This window comes from Sapajus apella, unplaced genomic scaffold, assembly GCF_009761245.1.
Source record: "Sapajus apella isolate SASKATOON/1434 unplaced genomic scaffold, GSC_monkey_1.0 scaffold40, whole genome shotgun sequence".
NCBI classification, from domain to species: Eukaryota; Metazoa; Chordata; class Mammalia; order Primates; family Cebidae; genus Sapajus; species Sapajus apella.
Window position 1 is genome coordinate 20,166,747 of NW_022436980.1, and position 18,237 is coordinate 20,184,983.

The following is an 18,237-nucleotide window of genomic DNA, read 5'->3' on the forward strand; positions in this document are numbered from 1 at the left end:
TAAAAAGGGAAAGGAGAAGGAAAGCAGAGAGTAATGTAGACTTGAATCGTGTTCAAGTTTTAAAACATTTCTTCTTGATCTATATGGACATGTTTACCTACTACTACTTTTAAGTTTACTTGTGGTTCTTTGTATGTTTCTTATGTGAGGCTATAAAGAATCCTCAAATCATGAATAGACTGTGAACTCTTTCATTCTCATCATACCATCTCACATTGGACACATTTCTTTCATGAATAATTTATTGAGCAGTTGAGTACAGACCAAGTTCTGTTCCAGTGTTTAGAGGGAATGGTCTTATCTACCTCCCACCTTGCCTACATTTATCTCTTCATCCTCTTTCTCAGCACAAGCACAGCCCGACACTGTGTTTTTCAGTCCTCTTAGCATCAGAACAGTCCAAGGAGCTTAAACACACACATACATAAAATGATGTGGGAACCTCAACCCCAGGAATTCTGACTGTGCTGGTCTGGGTCAGACAAGAGCACAGGTAAGTTTTAAAAGTTTCTTAGGCAGTGCTGATGTGCAGGCAGCATTGAGGACCACTGGCCAAGACTAATCTTAAAATAGACACTCGGACTGGAGAACTGCGGAACAGCAGACTCTGGAAATCAAAACTTGGCTGGTTCCGATGGTACTTTTATTACAACTGATCTCTAAGATGGTGTCAGACCTGCAGAAGGCACTAGAAAGGCTATAGCCGATGCATTGCCTCTGAATTAAGGTTGATGACTTTGAATCAGAGCACTTGGTTGTAGGAGATAATGTGATGACTTGTACACCTGCTTCAGGGGCAGTCACTCATGGTGGAGGAAAGCAGACTACATGTCTGTGGGCACTTCTGCCAACTTTTAGATTCCGTTCTCTGACACTCACCTATCTCAAAGACTTGAAACAAATACTGTCTTATGGATTTAATGCCTGGCTCACCTGAGGCCCTGAAAGATTTATTTTCGGGCACAGTCCAGTAGGTAGGACTCCTGACTCCCAAACTCCAGAGATTATCTCCAGTTGAGGGGACCATGAAGCAGGATACCTGATTCCTAGTCTTAGCTCAGCCTCTAGCCAGGTAGATGTGTGGTCCTGTTTATATTACCTCTGATATTGGGGCCTCAGTTTCCTCAGATGATGTAAATTGAGCTAGATGGTCATCCGGGCCCCCTTCAGCTTTAACAAGTGCCACTAGGTGGCACTCATGTAACTCCAGTGGGGAACCATTGGAGCAAGTTGGCTGCCAAGCTCCTGTCCCTTAAACCACCCCGAGACCTGTCAGGGGCAACTTGGAAAATAATGCAGTTTTAGGAAGGCTGTTTAGGAGCCCTTTTATAAAGAATAGCATCTGAATCTGAGGATACCTGTTGTATTTTACAGCTGCTTTCAAGAATTACGTACTTCTGGTTTTACATTTCTATCCTTCTACCATCTCAAATTTAAAAGATAGTGTAGAAAACTATTTTTGTGGCTTAGGTGCGTTTGTAACATTGTCCAGACATACTCATTTGTGTGACGTAAACACATGAGGTGTTATCCTAGCACGTACTAAACTCTGCCAGTCATATGCCACTGCATCAGTAGCTTTTAAGAGAAGAAAGATTCACTATCCCAACACTGGACTTCAGGCAAATGAGATTCTGCCCTGGATTGTTTCCCACCACTGGGTGGGGTTAGTCAGACATGGTTCTTGTTTAAAGACTTTCTCCCCAAACCTGGTTTGTCCTGGTGTCTGACATTGCTAGGGAGGTTTATTCTTGTTCAGGTTCATTTCAGAAATCCAGTCCTGCTCAATCTAGCTTCTGAATTCAAATCACAGGTAGAGGAATTGAGAGTCTCCATGATCCGATACTCAAAGATGGCCCTGCCTTTCGTTGGCAAAAGTCATCCAATTTATCTGTCAGATGCTTTTCCGTCCATTAAGGGCCACAGGAGTTGCTCCTAAGGATTTATCAACAAAAATAAACATGGAAGAACTAAGTTTGGGGTCTAATTCTGTAAGATCCAAGAAGAAATTTAACAAGTTTCATATTGCCAATTCATTTTGGGAGTAAGAGATGGACTTTTAATGAAGATTGCCTTCGTCACCTGTCAATATAGGGGCCTTTGAGTTGTATAAATTTCCTGGGTTGAATTATAATTACAACTTTCAGAGCTAGGGGCATGGTGTGGTGTTAAGGTTAGGGTAAGGGAATGAATATACATATTTATGTATATAGATAGGTAAAAGAATAGAAAGATCTAAAGCCAGAATACTAACAGCAGGGACGTTTTAAGGGATGTTCATTGTCATTTTTATTCTTTCCACATTTTTCAAATTTTATTTAAAGACTATGAATTTGGCTGGGCATGCTGGTTCATGCGTGTAATCCCAACACTTTGAAAGGCTGAGGCGGGTTGATCACTGGAGGTCAGGATTTCAAGACCAGCCTGGCCAACATGGCAAAACCCTGTCTCTACAAAAAATACAAAAAATTAGCCAGGCATAATGGTGGGTGCCTGTAATCCCAGCTACTCAGGAGGCTGAGGCAGAAGAATCGCTTGAACCTGGGAGGTAGAGGTTGCAGTGAGCCAAGATCACACCACTGCACTCCAGCCTGGGTGACAAGAGGGAAACTCTGTCTAAAAAAAAAAAAAAAAAAAGGGTTATGAATTTGTTTTGTGAATTATTTCAAAAGAAAAAAGAAAAAGAAGGAAAGGAAAGGAAAATAAGTGATCAGCAGGTTTTAACAAAAAAACAGTTATTTGTAAATTACCTTGATTATGGTAAATAGCCATTGTGATTTCAAAAGGGAATCGTTGTTTTTCACTTGGATTTGGAAGGTACTTGACTCTGGTCCGATCCACTGGTGGCAAAGGAACACCTGAAAGATTCTTATTAACTTTATTAAAATTGTCCTAAACATACACAAAAGGAACTCTTAAAATGAGAGTGGGATACAAATAATTTTTTTTTTTTGAGACCGAGTCTTGCTCTGCTGCATAGACTAGAGTCCAATGACACCATCTCAGCTCACTGCAGCCTCTGCCTCCTGGGTTCAAGCAATTCTCCTGCCGCAGCCTCCCCAGTAGCTGGGATTACAGGCACCCACCATTATGCCCGGCTAATTTTTTGTATTTTGTAGCGACAGGGTTTCACCATGTTGGCCAGGCTGGTCTTGAAATCCTGACCTCATGATCCACCCGCCTCGGCCTCCCAAAGTGCTGGATTACAGGCATGAGCCACTGTGCCTGGCCCAACCTGTTTTTTTATAAAAATGTACACTCATATGCATTCACAGAAAAGATGACCTGAAATTGGAACTGTATCCTGCAGAGCCATGGAGGCAGAGCTGCCCAAGGCCTGGGGATCCCACCTCTTGCATTAGCATCCCCTGCATGTGACACTTGGTGTCAGAAGAGATTATTTTAGAGCTTTAAGATTTAATGATTGCCCAGTTGGGTTTTGGACTTGCATAGGGCCTGTAGCCCCTTTGTTTTGGCCAATTTCTCCTATTTGAAATGTGAGCATTTATCCGATGCCTGTATCCCAATTTTATCTTGGAAGTAACTAGCTTGGTTTTGATTTTATAGCCTCATAGGCAAAAGGGAACTTGCCTTGTCTTAGATGAGACTTTGGACTTGGATTTTTGAGTTAATGCTGGAATGAGTTAAGACTTTGGGGAATGTTGGGAAGGCATGATTGTGTTTGGAAATGTGAGAAGGACATGAGATTTGGGAGGGGCTTGGGCAAAGTGGTATGATTTGGCTGTGTCCCCACCCAAATCTCCTGGGGAATTTAATCCCCACGTGTCAGGGTAGGTGATTGGACCATGGGAGCAGATTTCCCCCATGCTGTTCTCATGATAGCAAGTGAGTTCTCATGAGATCTGATGGTTTAAGAGTGTAGCACTTCCCCTTTCACTCTCTCTCTGCTGCCACCTGGCGAAGAAGGTGCCTTGCTTCCCCTTCACCTTCCACTGTAACTGTAAGTTTCCTGAGGCCCTTCCAGCTATGCCTCAAATACAGTCCATAGAACTGTGAGTCAATCAAACCTCTCTCCTTTATAGACTGCCCAGTTTCAAGTAGTTCTTTATAGCAGTGTGAAAATGGACTAATACAATAATGTATGTGACAGGACTGAAAATTCTACAGGTGGATTCTTTGGGAAGCAGATGGTGAGATGGAATTAGGAGTACTAGAGGTGTTTGGGGGGATTTACACCTGTAACAGAAAAGAGAAATAGGAAGGACTGAGCAGCGGAGTCGTCAGAGTACAAGGCTTTCTGTGCTAGTCCAGTAGGGAGCACCTCTGCAGAGGTGGACAGTTTTGGGAACCCGCAGTGAATGGGAATGGCTAGCTCCTTGTGCCACTGCCTTGTTCAGTTATTTCCTGGGGTCACCCCACTCAGAGTACAACATCAGCTCCAAAGCAGAGCAGGTTTTTTAGGAGCTAACAGCTGGAATCTGTCAGGTAACTACACTTCTCAAAGCTGGGTAGCAAATCCTTTCTTGAAAAGGGGAGCCTGATTGGCACATCTTATGTTTTCCACCACTGACCACCAATATGACTCTGCTTAGGGCCACTTAAACGTTTATAAATTACATCTCAAGATCATGAGTTGCCTTTTTCTGTACAAACTTCTGCCCTTTGTTACTATTCATTTTCCCTCTGAGCTCTGAATGCGCTCCTTCCTCCCTCTGTGACCTCATCCATCTGTCCCTCTTTCTCTTGACAGCTTGCTACCTTCTTCTGATTTCTCTTGCCTCTCTGGCAAGGTTCAGCAGTTTGGACTCAGGGTTGGCAGTCTTAATCTTTTCCCCTCTTTCTCCTCTTAATCTTTTGAAAGTTTCTCATGTCTGTCAGAGCAATTTCTAATTCTGGTTTATCCCACGGCCTGCCTTCTTTCCTCTGAAATTTGCATGAGCAAGCTCTACTGGAGAAATTTATGTAAATCTTCTGAAGGGTAAACTACACCTCCATAACTACCAGTTTCCTCAAGTCTTTTACCATTGCAATCTTTTTTATCCAATTCTTATTGTCTCCCTATTCCAGTTACATGGGACTTAACTTGTAGATCATTGACATTTATCCCATGCTGTCTGTGCTGAAAATATCTAAATACTTAAAACAACTGCTTCCACTCTTCTCTCTCCAACTTTTATATGTTAACTATTGAGAATTGGGCCATAACTTGTTCAATCCCCACCACAGTGACATTAACTTATTTAACACTGAAAAAATTGTTACTTGATTTTTTTAAAAAAGAAATGTGTTGCATGTATATTGCAGGCTAGATATAGTGTCAAATTTTTTACATATGTCATCTCATTAATCCTTTTTTTTTTTTTTTTTTTTTTTTGAACAGAGTATCACTCTGTAGCTAAACCTGGAGTGCAGTGGCGCAATCTTGGCTCACTGCAACTTCTGCCTCCCAGGCTCCCATGATGCTCGTGCCTCAGCCTCCCGAGTAGCTGGGACTACAGGTGCCTGCCACCACGCCTGGCTAATTTTTTGAATTTTAGTCGAGACGAGGTTATGCCTTGTTGCCCAGAGTGGTCTCAAACTCTTGAGCTCAGGCAGTCCATCCACCTCGGTCTCCCAAAGTGCTGGGATTACAAGCATGAGCCACTGCGCCTGGCCTCATCTCACTTAATCCTTAATCTTCACGACACTCTCATTTTGTGGGTTTTAACAGTTCTATTTTATAGATTTATCTGTTGCTTGACTATGTCTACCACTCAATATAACTTCCTTAAGGGAAAATATCGTGTCTGATTCATTTCTATAGCTTTCTGTATCCACTTCCCAGACAATGCCTGACACATGACACATAGATGATGCATTAGATGATGTGATGAAAATTAAATGATGGATCAAATAAGTGACAGAACCAACAGTGAAGGGGCAATATCAAAACTGAGGACCAGGTCTCTTCAATTCTAAGGCTTGTACACTTTGTGCTGTGCATTGTGGCTCTGTCTGAATTAAGTGTCGTCAGCTACCCAAGGGCTTATAACAATTTAGTGATCAAAGCTGAATGGGAAGAAACTACACCATACTTAATCAAAATAGGGACAGAAATAGTTGTCACTTGCTTTATTTACTTCTAAAGAGTATATCTAATATCATAGGAAAGACAATTAGATAGTTCAATAATTTTGTTTCCTCTTCAAACATTGGGTTGTCATTATTTAATTATTCTCCTACCTTGGTTTGAGGTCACTGGCAACTTACTGAATAGCACTGTGGGCCAGGTGCAGTGGCTTATGCCTGTAATCCCAGCACTTTGGGAGGTCAAGGCAGGTGGTGGATTGCTTGAGCCTGGGAGTTCAAGACAAGCCTGGGCAACATGGCAAAATCCTGTCTCTACAAAAAATTATCCAGGCATGGGGGTGCATGCCTGTAGTCCCAGTTACATGGAAGGCTGAGGTGGGAGGATTGCTTGAGCCCAAGAGATCAAGGCTGCAGTAAGCTGAGATCACACCACTGCACTCTAGCCTGGGTGACAGAGCAGTATGCTGTCTCAAAAAAAGGAAAAAAAATAATGAAGTAAATAGTACTGCGTTTGGGTATCACTTAGGGGCCGTGTGAATTCCATATGCCTTCTACTTCTTACCAGAAGAACAAGATTAGCTAATATTTGCATATGTTAACACTGGTGACAAAAGGATAAAGCATGAGTTAAATAAAATGCCATTTAACAGAAAATTATAATTAAGTGCTTAATTGATCTTCCTGTCTCCTAGAATTTGGCTTTTAGTCAACTGAAACCATTTGTTAATAGTGTAATGAAGTGGCAAACATCAGAAAGAAGACAACTCACAGTTCCTAACAGTAGGTGTATGTCTAAAACATGTTGAAAATTGAAAAACAATAGAGTTAAGATTCCAGAATTTCCATCCCCACAACTACTTATGGTGGAACCCAATAACCATAAATGCATTTTAGAAATAAATGAGGCCTTCATTCATGAAGCATTTTATGAACCTTTCCATGTAAATGCCAACTATTTTTAAATCCTGTGATTGATTACATGATGAAACGTATTCATAAGCAAGCTGGACCACTCCCTAATAGTTCTAATGCTTTCCATATTTATGTACCTTTCAAAAATAGACACAATATAGTGAAGGAGAACTAAACAAACATGTCTTTTAAAGACATATTGGTAGTAACCAAATGCAAGCATATATTAAAAGTTTCTGCTCAAGCAATGAAACCAAAACAGTCTGTAAAACACGGGAGTTGAGCTAAATGATCGCTAAAGTTGTTCACTCATGGAAGGAAAAAAACTATGGCTCTAACTCTAAAAATGTTTAGCCAATGTTAAAACCTAAGTACAATTCACATGCCCTGTTATTCATGCCTCACATGATAAACTCTTGTTTATGAAACTCAAATCTGGAGGGATGTTAGCAAGTCTATGTAAATTTATTCATTTGTTTTTCTTAACTCATCATCCTATCTCCATATTTAATAAAGTGGTCATAATATACCAGGAGATTCTTAAATCTCTTGTTAAAGGAAGAGGCATTTTCAGAAATTTTTTTTCTTTATTTCTTCTTGTAAAGGTAGTGACAGAATTTCAAAACCTAGTTTTATATTCCATGGTTATAATTTCATGCCATATTTATATTAAAAAAAAGAACTGACTCTTGCAGTACCTCTCTTGATTATAATAATACCTTACATTCATATCATGCTTTACAGTTTAACAAATTATCTTTTTCAGTGTTTTTTTTTTTTTTTGAGACGGAGTTTCGCTCTTGTTACCCAGGCTGGAGTGCAACGGCTCAATCTCGGCTCACCGCAACCTCCACCTCCTGGGTTCAGGTAATTCTTCTGCCTCAGCCTCCTTAGTAGCTGGGACTACAGGCACGTGCCACCATGCCCAGCTAATTTTTTGTATTTTTTTAGTAGAGACGGGGTTTCACCATGTTGACCAGGATGGTCTCGATCTCTTGACCTCGTGGTCCACCCGTCTCGGCCTCCCAAAGTGCTGGGATTACAGGCATGAGCCACCGCGCCCGGCCAAGCGTTTTAACTTCCTATTATGTTCACCACATTGGCTCTTCAGAACCTTCTCCTGACTCTTTAAGTAACTAGTTTCCTTGTCCCCTTATTCATCACCTTCGATCCCCTTAGTGGCCCTGAGCTGATTGCTTGGCAGTCATTCTCATTCAGAGGTGAGCAAGCTGAAGCTCAGGAAAATGAAGAAATTCGTTGGTGGGTGGCGATGACTCAGATTACAAGTTAGATTGTGTTTGTATAGTTAATTTGAAAAAAGTTTTTGAATGAAAAGAAATCATCTGGATAACCAAAGAATGCTAAAATCATTTTAGGAAAGTTGACAATTCCTAGACCTACATCAAGACTATTGGCCTGGCCAGGTGGAGTGGCTCATGCCTGTAATCCTAGCAATTTGGGAGGGTGAGGCAGGAGAATTGCTTGAGACAACATAGAGGGACCCCATCTTTACAAAAAATTTAAAAGGTTAGCCAGGCAGGGTGGCACATGAGTATACTCTTAGCTCCTCAGGTTGTTGAAGCGGGAGGGTAGCTTGAGCCCAGGAGTTTGAGATTGCAGTGATCTGTGAACACGCCACTGCCCTTTAGCCTGGGCAACAGTCTGAGAGCCTTTCTCTAAAAAAAATTTTTTGAAGACCATTGTCCCACCCACAATCATCCATAATGACTTTTACACAGAACTTAATATCTCTGGACATGTAGTCTTCTTGCTAGAGACAGATCACTCCTATGGGTTTGGATTTAGACCCTCCTTACTCCCTGTGTGGCAGGTGTGGGTGAATATAGTGCCCAGCCCATAGTAGGTGCCGAACAAGTATCTGTTGAATAATAAATGAACTTCAGAATTTCCTCAAAGCCTCATTTTTTTTTTTTTGAGACAGAGTTTCGCTCTTGTTGCCCAGGCTGGAGTGCAATGGCGCGATCTCGGCTCACCGCAACCTCCGCCTCCTGGGTTCAGGCAATTCTCTTGCCTCAGCCCCCTGAGTAGCTGGGATTACAGGCACGCGCCACCATGCCCAGCTAATTTTTTGTATTTTTAGTAGAGACGGGGTTTCACCATGTTGACCAGGATGGTCTCGATCTCTTGACCTTGTGATCCACCCGCGTCGGCCTCCCAAAGTGCTGGGATTACAGGCTTGAGCCACCGCGCCCGGCCAAAGCCTCATTTTTTTTTAAAGCTATTTCTTTGGCACAGTCCTCTTGAAAAACAATAAGTGCAACATGTAGCAAGAGCCACAAGAATGCGTGACACTCTTTGATCCAGAAATTCTACTCTAAAGAATTTTTCATAAGGAAATACAGTTGTTCCTCGGTATGCATGGGAGATTGGTTCCAGGACCTCCCGTGGATACCCAAATCTGCAGATGCTCAAGTCCCTTATGTAAAATGGTGTAATATTTGCATATAACCTACACACATCCTCTCATATACTTCAGATCATCTCTAGATGACTTATAATGCCTGATACAATGTAAATGCCATTTAGTTTCTATACTATATTATTTTATTTGCATTATTTTTTGTTGTATTGTTGTTGTTGTTTTGAGACAGAGTCTCACTCTGTTGTCCAGGCTGGAGTGCAGTAACACAATCTCGACTCACTGCAACCTCTGCCTCCTGGGTTCAAGTGATTCTTGTGTCTCAGCCTCCCAAGTAACTGGGATTACAGGCATGCATGCACCACTCCACCCAGCTAATTTTGTAATTTTAGTAGAGACAGGGTTTCATCATGTTGGCCAGGCTGGTCTCAAACTCCTGGCCTCAAGTGATCTACCCTTTCTGGCCTCCCAAAGTGCCGGGATTACAGGCGTGAGCCACCACACCCAGCCGTATTGCCATTTTTTATTTTTTCAAATACTTTAGATCCACGGTGGGTTGAATCTGTTGATGTGGAACCCACAGATACAGAGGGCAAACTGTAATCCCATAAGAGTAAAATAAATAGCCTTGAAGATGTTTGCAGTGTTATCAGTCACAGCTAAAATACTGAAACAATCTCAAATCCAGGGTTTAGAATCTGTGAAAGGTACTGCTCAGCTATTTCTTCCCTATCATTTCCTTTGCCCTTCCTAAATGTAGACGTAGACACATGACCTGGGGTGGCCAATCAGTACGTCCCATCTCCATAGCCTACAGTGATTGGTTTAAAGATCAGCCAGTGAAAGTTCTTTCCTATAGCTTTTCCTTTGGAGTTGATTAGGAAGACCTTTTCTTTCCTCTAGGGTCTAGAACTGGAAAAATATAACCCTAACTTTCTCAGCCACATACAGAAAGCCTGGCTGCATTTAGACCAAGTAAGGCCTACACACAAGCAGAGACGAGATGAAGAGTGACAGTGATTCAGCTGACACAGTCCTGAAAACATCATCTGAGCCCTGGATCCAGTCATACCTAACATCTCTTCCACCTATGCCCACCCTGGTTATATGAGTCAATAAGCTTCTGTTTTTCTTTTTGCTTTTCTTTTTTTTTTTTTTTAGAGAAAGGGGAGGAAGACAGGAAGTCATTGTATGACTATTAGAAATAGAACACTAAGGACGATGCCAAAAAATATTCCAGGACAGATAGCAAGAACTGGCTCTCCCTCATCAGTTTCCCTTGTTCCCTGCAAATCCTTTGCAATTATTACTATTCCACTGGTCTCGGACTAGCAGTCTTCCTCCACAAGTTGAGTCCACCAGGCTTTTTTTTTTTTTTTTTTTTTATGTTTTCAATATAAAGAAAATGTTAGGACTTGATAATTACAATGTTATTTGAATTTTTATTTTATGTAATTATTTATTTATTGGCTTTGTCTCTCTGGAGATAATTTTTTATTTTTATTTGTATTTTTATTTTATTTTATTATTTTTTTTCATACCCCTCCACCAGGAGTTAAAGAAAAGAGATGTATCTTCCCATATTTAGAAATGCTTTTTTTTTTTTAGAGGAAGGAAGAGAGAAAGAAAGTTTTCTTAAGTTAGTATGAGTTTTGTTTCTGTTTTTCTTAAGTTAGTATGAGTTCTGTCACTTACAATTGAGAGTCCTGATTTAGTATATCCACAGAAAGGAATGCTATGTAGGCTTTGAAATAGCAATTATATGAAAACATGGAAAATGTTTATAACAAAATGTTAAATGGAAGCAATACAAGACAAAATTATAGGTGTGTATGTATAAGTATACAAGGAAAAAGGTGAATGCATTAATAGTGATTACTCTTGGTTTTTTTTTTTTTTTTTTGAGACAGAGTCTCACTCTCTTACCTAGGCTGGAGTGCAGTGGCACAATCTTGGCTCACTGCAATCTCCACCTTTTGGGTTCAAGCCATTCTCCTGCCTCAGCCTCCCAAGTGGCTGGAATTACAGGCATGTGCCACCATGACCAGCTAATTTTAAAATTTTTAGTAGAGACAGGGTTTCACCATGTTGGCCAGGCTAGTCTCGAACTCCTGACCTCAAATGATCCACCCACCTCAGCCTCTCAAAGTACTTGGATTACAGGTGTGAGCCACCACGCCTAGCCAATAGTGATTACTCTTGAATGGATGTGAAAGGTATAGGACTTTTCCTTTTACTTTATATACATATATTTAAAATATTTCAGCATGTAAAATATTGCTATTGTCACTTAAAAATAAATAAAATGTTGCCCAAAAAGTACCTATTTAGGATTACCATGATATAAACATACCAATTCACCTGGAAAATAATATGAAAATAGTTACTGTGTCATAATGAGATTACAGTTTGAATCAGGGTTCTCTAGAGGGACAGAACTAATAGGAGATATATATATATAAATACTTTATATAAGGGGAGTTTATTAGGTAATATTAACTCACATGATCATAAGGTCCCACAATAAGCTGTCTGCAAGCTGAGGAGCAGGGAAGCCAGTCCGAGTCCCAAAGCTATAGAACTTGGAGTCTGATGTTCAAGGGCAGGAAGCATCCAGCAGGGGAGAAAGATGCAGGCTGGTAGACTAAGCCAGTCTAGCCTTTTCACAGTTTTCTCCCCCTTTATATGTGCTGGCAGCTGCTTAGATGGTGCTCACCCAGATTAAGGATAGGTCTGCCTTTCCCAGCCCACTAACTCAAATGTTCATCTCCATTGGCAACACCCTCACAGACACGCCCAGGATCGATACTTTGTACCTTCAATCCAATCAAGTTGACACTCAGAATTAACCATCACAAGTCCACACCTTGTCAACTTGAACCCATACATATTTCCTGAGATCATACATAATCTTCAAATAAAGACAATAGGGAGGTCATAATTACATCTAACATATACAACTATCCTTTGTGCAACTGAAAACTTACTAATCCCTAACCCAAATGCTATTACATAAAGTTAACAACACTTAAGTGCTGATATGAAGTCAATATCTTATGTCACATGATAAAGGAAAAGGAAATAAAATATTTTCTTAGTACAAGTGTATACATGCACAAACAGGTTTTTAACAAAAGAAGGAGGAAATACTTACAACAGTCCTCATTTCTGCAGCTGGTCACGTGGTTGTAGCTGGTGTTGATGACTATCTTCTACTACCCATTCTGTATTCCTTTGTCTTCAGCATTTCAGCAAGCACCTCAGCAGGTCATGGATTTTTTTTTCCTGATGGAGTGACCCAAACCTTCATTCCTGAAGGATCTGGGTCATTTGTAGTCCTTCCTAAGTTGGGCTATTGTAGTTTCCAATTGACCTTAATCACAAGGCATGGTAATACTGAGAGAAACCCTAATGGATCTCCTATATTCCACACATACTCTTCCTTACCTCCATTGTGGAGTAGTAGATTGATTTCATCTTGATAGTCCAGGTCAGTCACCCCAGGCAACACTGTGATTACCTTCTTAGCCTGTTGACTTAAAGGTAGGAAGAGCCCAAAGCATCCTGGTGGCAGCCTTAACTTCCAGTTTAATGGAATCGTTGTTGTGTCTCCTGTTGGCAGCGTTCCTCCCTCTGGAACCAAGACCTCTAGGCCAGCAAAACTAATGTTCTGGTAACAGGAAGCAACAGTTTTGCTAGTGGGTCACTAGGGGTGATGGTGAGTGGTGCCACTTCCACTTCCACCCCTTGATTCCCGGGCCTGTGAAGCCTGGCTATGGGAGAAACAGTACCATATATTGGATGCTGATTCAGAGCATACATGGCCTTCTGGAGAACTTTGCCCCAGCCCTGCAAAGTATTGTCACCTAGTTGGCATTGTAATTTTGACTTCAAAAGGCCATTCTACTATTCTATCAATCCAACTGCCTCAGAATGATGGGGAACATGGCAAGACCAGTGAATTTCATAAGCATGAGCCCAGTGCCACACTTCTTTAGCCGTAAAGTGCCTTGGTCAGAGGCAATGTTGTGTGAAATACCTTGATGGTGGATAAGGCATTCCCTGAGTCCATGGATGGTAGTCCTGGCAGAAGCATTGCACGCAGTATAGGCAAGCCCATATCCAGACTAAATGTCTGTTCCAGTGAGGACAAACCTCTGCCTTTTCCATGATGGAAGAGGTCCAATAAAATCAACCTGCCACCAGGTAGCTGGCTGATCACCCTGACGATTGGTGCCATATCGAGGGCTCAGTGTTGGTCTCTGCTGCTGGCAAATTGGGCACTCAGCAGTGGCCATAGCCAGGTCAGCCTTGGTGAGTGGGAGGCTCATGTTGCTAAGCCCATGCATAACCTCCATCCCTGCCACCATGGCCACTTGTTTATGGGCCCCTTTGCAATGACAAGGGTGGCTGGGGAAAGAGGTTGAATGGTGTTCACAGAACAGGTCATGCTATCCACTTGATTATTAAAATCCTTCTCTGCTGAGGTCATCCATTGATGAGCACTCACATGGGATACAAATATCTTCACAGTTTTTGACTACTCAGAAAAGTCCATCCACATACTTCTTCCCCAAATTTCTTTGTCACCAATTTTCCAATCATGCTTTTTTCAAGTCCCTAACTCTCCAACCAAATCATTGGCTCCAGTACATGACCCAGTATATAATCCCACACCTGGCCATTTCTCCTTCCAAGCAAAGTGCACAACCAGGTGCACTGCTAGTTCTGTCCACTGGGAAGATTTCCCTTCACTGCTGTTTTTCAGGGATGTCCTAGAAAGGGGCTGCACTGCTGCAGCTGCCCACTTTCGGGTGGTGCCTGCCTATTGTGCAGAGCCATCTGTCAACCAGGCCCTAGTCTTCTCTTCCTCTGTTAACTGATCATGGGGAACTCCCCATGAGGCCATCAGTGCAGGCTTGGGGAGAGAAGGTAGAGTGGCAGGAGTGGAGACCGTGGGCATTTGAGCCACTTCCTCATGTAACTCACTTGTACCTTCAGGACCTGCTCGAGCCCCATCACATATACCACTTCCGTTTGATGATGGAATGCTGCTGTGCATGACCCACTTAATGGCTAGATGGGTCAGAAAGCACCTGGTTCATGATAGGCAGTTCAGGTCATATGGTGACTTGATGACCCATAGTCAAACATTGAGTTTCCACCAAAGCCCAGTAACGGGCCAAGAGCTCTCTCAAAAGGACAGTAGTTATTTTCAGAAGATGGCAGGGCCTTGCTCCAAAATCCTAGAGGTCTCCACTGTGATTAACTTATGGAGGCCTGCCAGAGGCTCCAAACAGCATCCTTATCTGCCACTGACACCTCAAGCACCATTGGATCTGCTGAGTCATATGGCCCAAGTGGCAAAGAAGCTTGCACGGCAGCCTGGACCTATTACAGAGCCTTCTCCTGTCTGGACCCCACTCAAAACTGGCAGCCTTTTAGACCACTTGATCAATGTAACACACCCAAATGAGGAATGTGTTGCCTCCCAAATCCAAATAGGCCCACTAGGCATTGTGCCTCTTTCATGGTTGTAGTAGGGGCCAAATGCAGCAACGCACCCTTCACCTTAGAAGGCCCTACACCACTGGACCCCTAGAAATTTTACTGAAGTAGAAGGTCCCTAAATTTTAGTCATATTTATTTCCCATCCTCTGGCATGCAAATGTCTCATCAATAAGTCCAATGTGTTTGCTACTTCTTGCTCACTGGGTCTAATCAACATAATGTCATCAATGTAATGGACCAGTGTGATAGCTTGTGGAAGCGAAAAGCGATCAAGGTCCGTCTGAGTAAGACTATGACACAAAGCTGGACAGCTGATATACCCCTGAGGTAGGACAGTAAAGGTATATTGCTGGCCTTGCCAGCTGAAGGCAAATTGCTTTTGGTGGGTGTTATGTACAAGAATGGAGAAAAGTCATTTGCCAAGTCAATGGTTGCATACCAGGTACCAGGAGATGTGTTAATTTGCTCAAGCAATAAAATACATCTGGTACAGCAGCTGCAATTTGAGTCACCACTTGATTAAGCTTATGATAATCCACTGTCATTCTCCAAGATCCATCTGTCTTCTGCACGGGCCAAATAGGAGAGTTGAATGGGGATGTGGTGGGAATCACCACCCTTGCATCTTTCAAGTTTGATGGTGGCACTAATCTCTGTAATCCCTCCAGGGATATAATATTGTTTTTGATTTACTATTTTTCTAGGTAGAGGCAGCTCTAATGGCTTCCATTTGGCCTTTCCCACCATAATAGCCCTCACTCTACCAGTCAGGGAGCCAGTGTGGGGGTTTTGCCAGCTGTTAAGTATGTCTATGCCAATTATGCCTTCTGGCACTGGGGAAGTAAGCACAGGATGAGTCCAGGGACCCACTGGACCCACTGTAAGTTGAACCTGAGCTAAAACTCCATCAATTACCTGACCTCCATAAGCCTCTACTTTAACTGGAGAACCACAGTGACGTTTTGGGTTCCCTGGAGTCAGCGTCAGCTCTGAGCCAATGCACAGTAGTCCCCAAACTGTCTGATCATTTCCCTTTCCCCAACACACAGTTACCTTGGAAAAAGGCCAAAGGTTTCCTTGGGGAAGGATAGGAGAAAGATTAACAGCATAAATTGTCAATAGTGTAGTGGGGTCCTTCCTCAAGGAAACCCAGCCTCCCCTTTATTCAAGAGGTTCTGGGTTTGTAAACTGGCTCAAGTCTGGAAATTGATTGAGGGGCCATGATTCTCTGTTTTTATAATTCAAATTAGTCTTTTGTCCATTCGACCTAGAAGTTTCCTGCTTATATAAATTAAGTAGGAATGCAGCAGGTTTCCTATTAATTTCACTTCAGAAACACCATGACTAATTAGCTAATGACAGAGCTTGACATGTGTCAGACTATTCTGATTGCTGCTTTGCCTCTGTTGTCCACTACAGTAGCTATGCTCATCTTGTCTTTGACAGATGAGTGCTGCCACTTGGCCCCTGCCACCTCAGCATCCAATTATTCCCATTGTATTCACATTTTGTAGTTGAGTGACTGTGGTTCCCACTGTTAGATCTGACATACAGAGAAGAGCAATTACAGGGTTCTTCAAAAATGCAGCTGAATCTATTTTGCAAAGCACAAGTGAAGGGTATATCTTCTGGAGCCTCCCAGCTGGGATGAGTAGGCTTAAAGTGACTAACCCACTCCACCATCGCAATCTCCCTAAGTCTTTGGATCCCTTCCTCTACGTTAAACAAAGGGAGATCAGGCGTTTCCTCCTCACTCACAGTGGGCCAACTTTTAATCCACATTTCAGCTACCCAAGCAAATGAACTATTAGAGCCTTTTTTAACTCGCTGAGCTGCAACATTAAATGCAGGTGTATATAATAGGATATATATGTATATACAATACACATCTATATAATATCTATATAATATGTGTTATATATACATATCTATAGAATAGCTACATGTATAAAGGGGAGTTTATTAGGTAATATTAACTCACATGATCATAAGGTCCCACAATAAGCTGTCTGCAAGCTGAGGAGCAGGGAAGCCAGTCCGAGTCCCAAAGCTATAGAACTTGGAGTCTGATGTTCAAGGGCAGGAAGCATCCAGCAGGGGAGGAAGATGCAGGCTGGTAGACTAAGCCAGTCTAGCCTTTTCACAGTTTTCTACCCCCTTTATACGTGCTGGCAGCTGCTTAGATGGTGCTCACCCAGATTAAGGGTAGGTCTGCCTTCCCCAGCCCACTAACTCAAATGTTCATCTCCGTCGGCAACACCCTCACAGACACACCCAGGATCAATAGTTTACATCCTTCAATCCAATCAAGTTGATACACAGTATTAATCATCACATAGTTGTTTAAATTTTTTTGAACTTTTGTTGTTTTTTTTTTGAGGCAGAGTCTTACTCTGTCACCCAGGCTGGATTGCAGTGGGGTGACTGTAACTCACCGTAGCCTAGAACTCCTAGACTCAAGGGATCCTCCTGCCTTAGCCTCCCTAGTAGCTGGGACTACTTGTGTGTTCCACCATGCCTGGCTAATTTTTTATTTTTTTAAATTTTATTTATTCAGCTCTTTCTCTACAGGGGATAAGACTGACTCAGGGCAACCTTAGAAGATTTGAGGCTCCGTATCTGCTTCTGAAGCCAGGAGTTCATCATTTTCTTTTGTCATGAAAGTCTCGCTGTGTTGCCCGGTCTGGTCTGAAACTCCTGGTTTCAAATAATCCTTCCTCCTTGGCTTCTCAAGTGCTGGGATTACAGGCCTGTGTCACTGCATCTGGCCCCAAAACATCTTGAGATGATTTTACTTATTATTGGCTTTTCAGTAACAAAATAGATATTTTAAATAATAGAATGTTCAGGGCACAGTGGCTCACGCCTGTAATCCCAGCACTTTGAGAGGTCAAGACAGGAGGATCTCTTGAAGCCGGGAGTTCAAGACTAGCCTTGCAACAAAGCAGGACCCTGTCTCCTTCCAATAGAAGGCTGTTTTATCTATACTGAAGATTAGTTGTTTAGTGTAGCCACTTTCATCCGTTGTCTTACTAGACCTTCTGGATAACTTGCTGCAGCTTCTTCATCAGCACTTCCTGCTTCACCTTGCACTTTTATGTTCTGGAGATGGCCCCTTCCCTTTCCCTTTTTCTTTCCCTTTCCTTTCCTTTCCTTTTTTCCTTTCCTCTCTCTTTTTCTCTCCTTCTTTCTTTCTTTCTTTTTTGAGACCAGTGCCTGTCTCTGTCACTCAGGCTGGAATGCAGTGGCATAATCTCAGCTCACTGCAACCTTCCGGGCTCAAGCCATCCTCCCACCTCAGCCTCTTGAGTACTTGGAACGACAGGCATGTGCCACCACATACAGCTAATTTTTTATTTTTTTTTGTAGAGATGAAGTCTCACGATGTTACCCAGACTGGTCTC

At 42.3% G+C, this 18,237-nt stretch overlaps 1 long non-coding RNA gene across 1 annotated transcript in view; it reads left to right on the forward strand.

The window, feature by feature from the left end:
* The window catches only part of LOC116565607, a 30,382-nt gene extending 12,145 nt beyond the window's left edge, over positions 1-18,237 (forward strand). The window contains exon 3 of the long non-coding RNA XR_004275530.1: positions 18,203-18,237. This is a non-coding gene — a long non-coding RNA (uncharacterized LOC116565607). The remainder of the gene's footprint in view (positions 1-18,202) is intronic.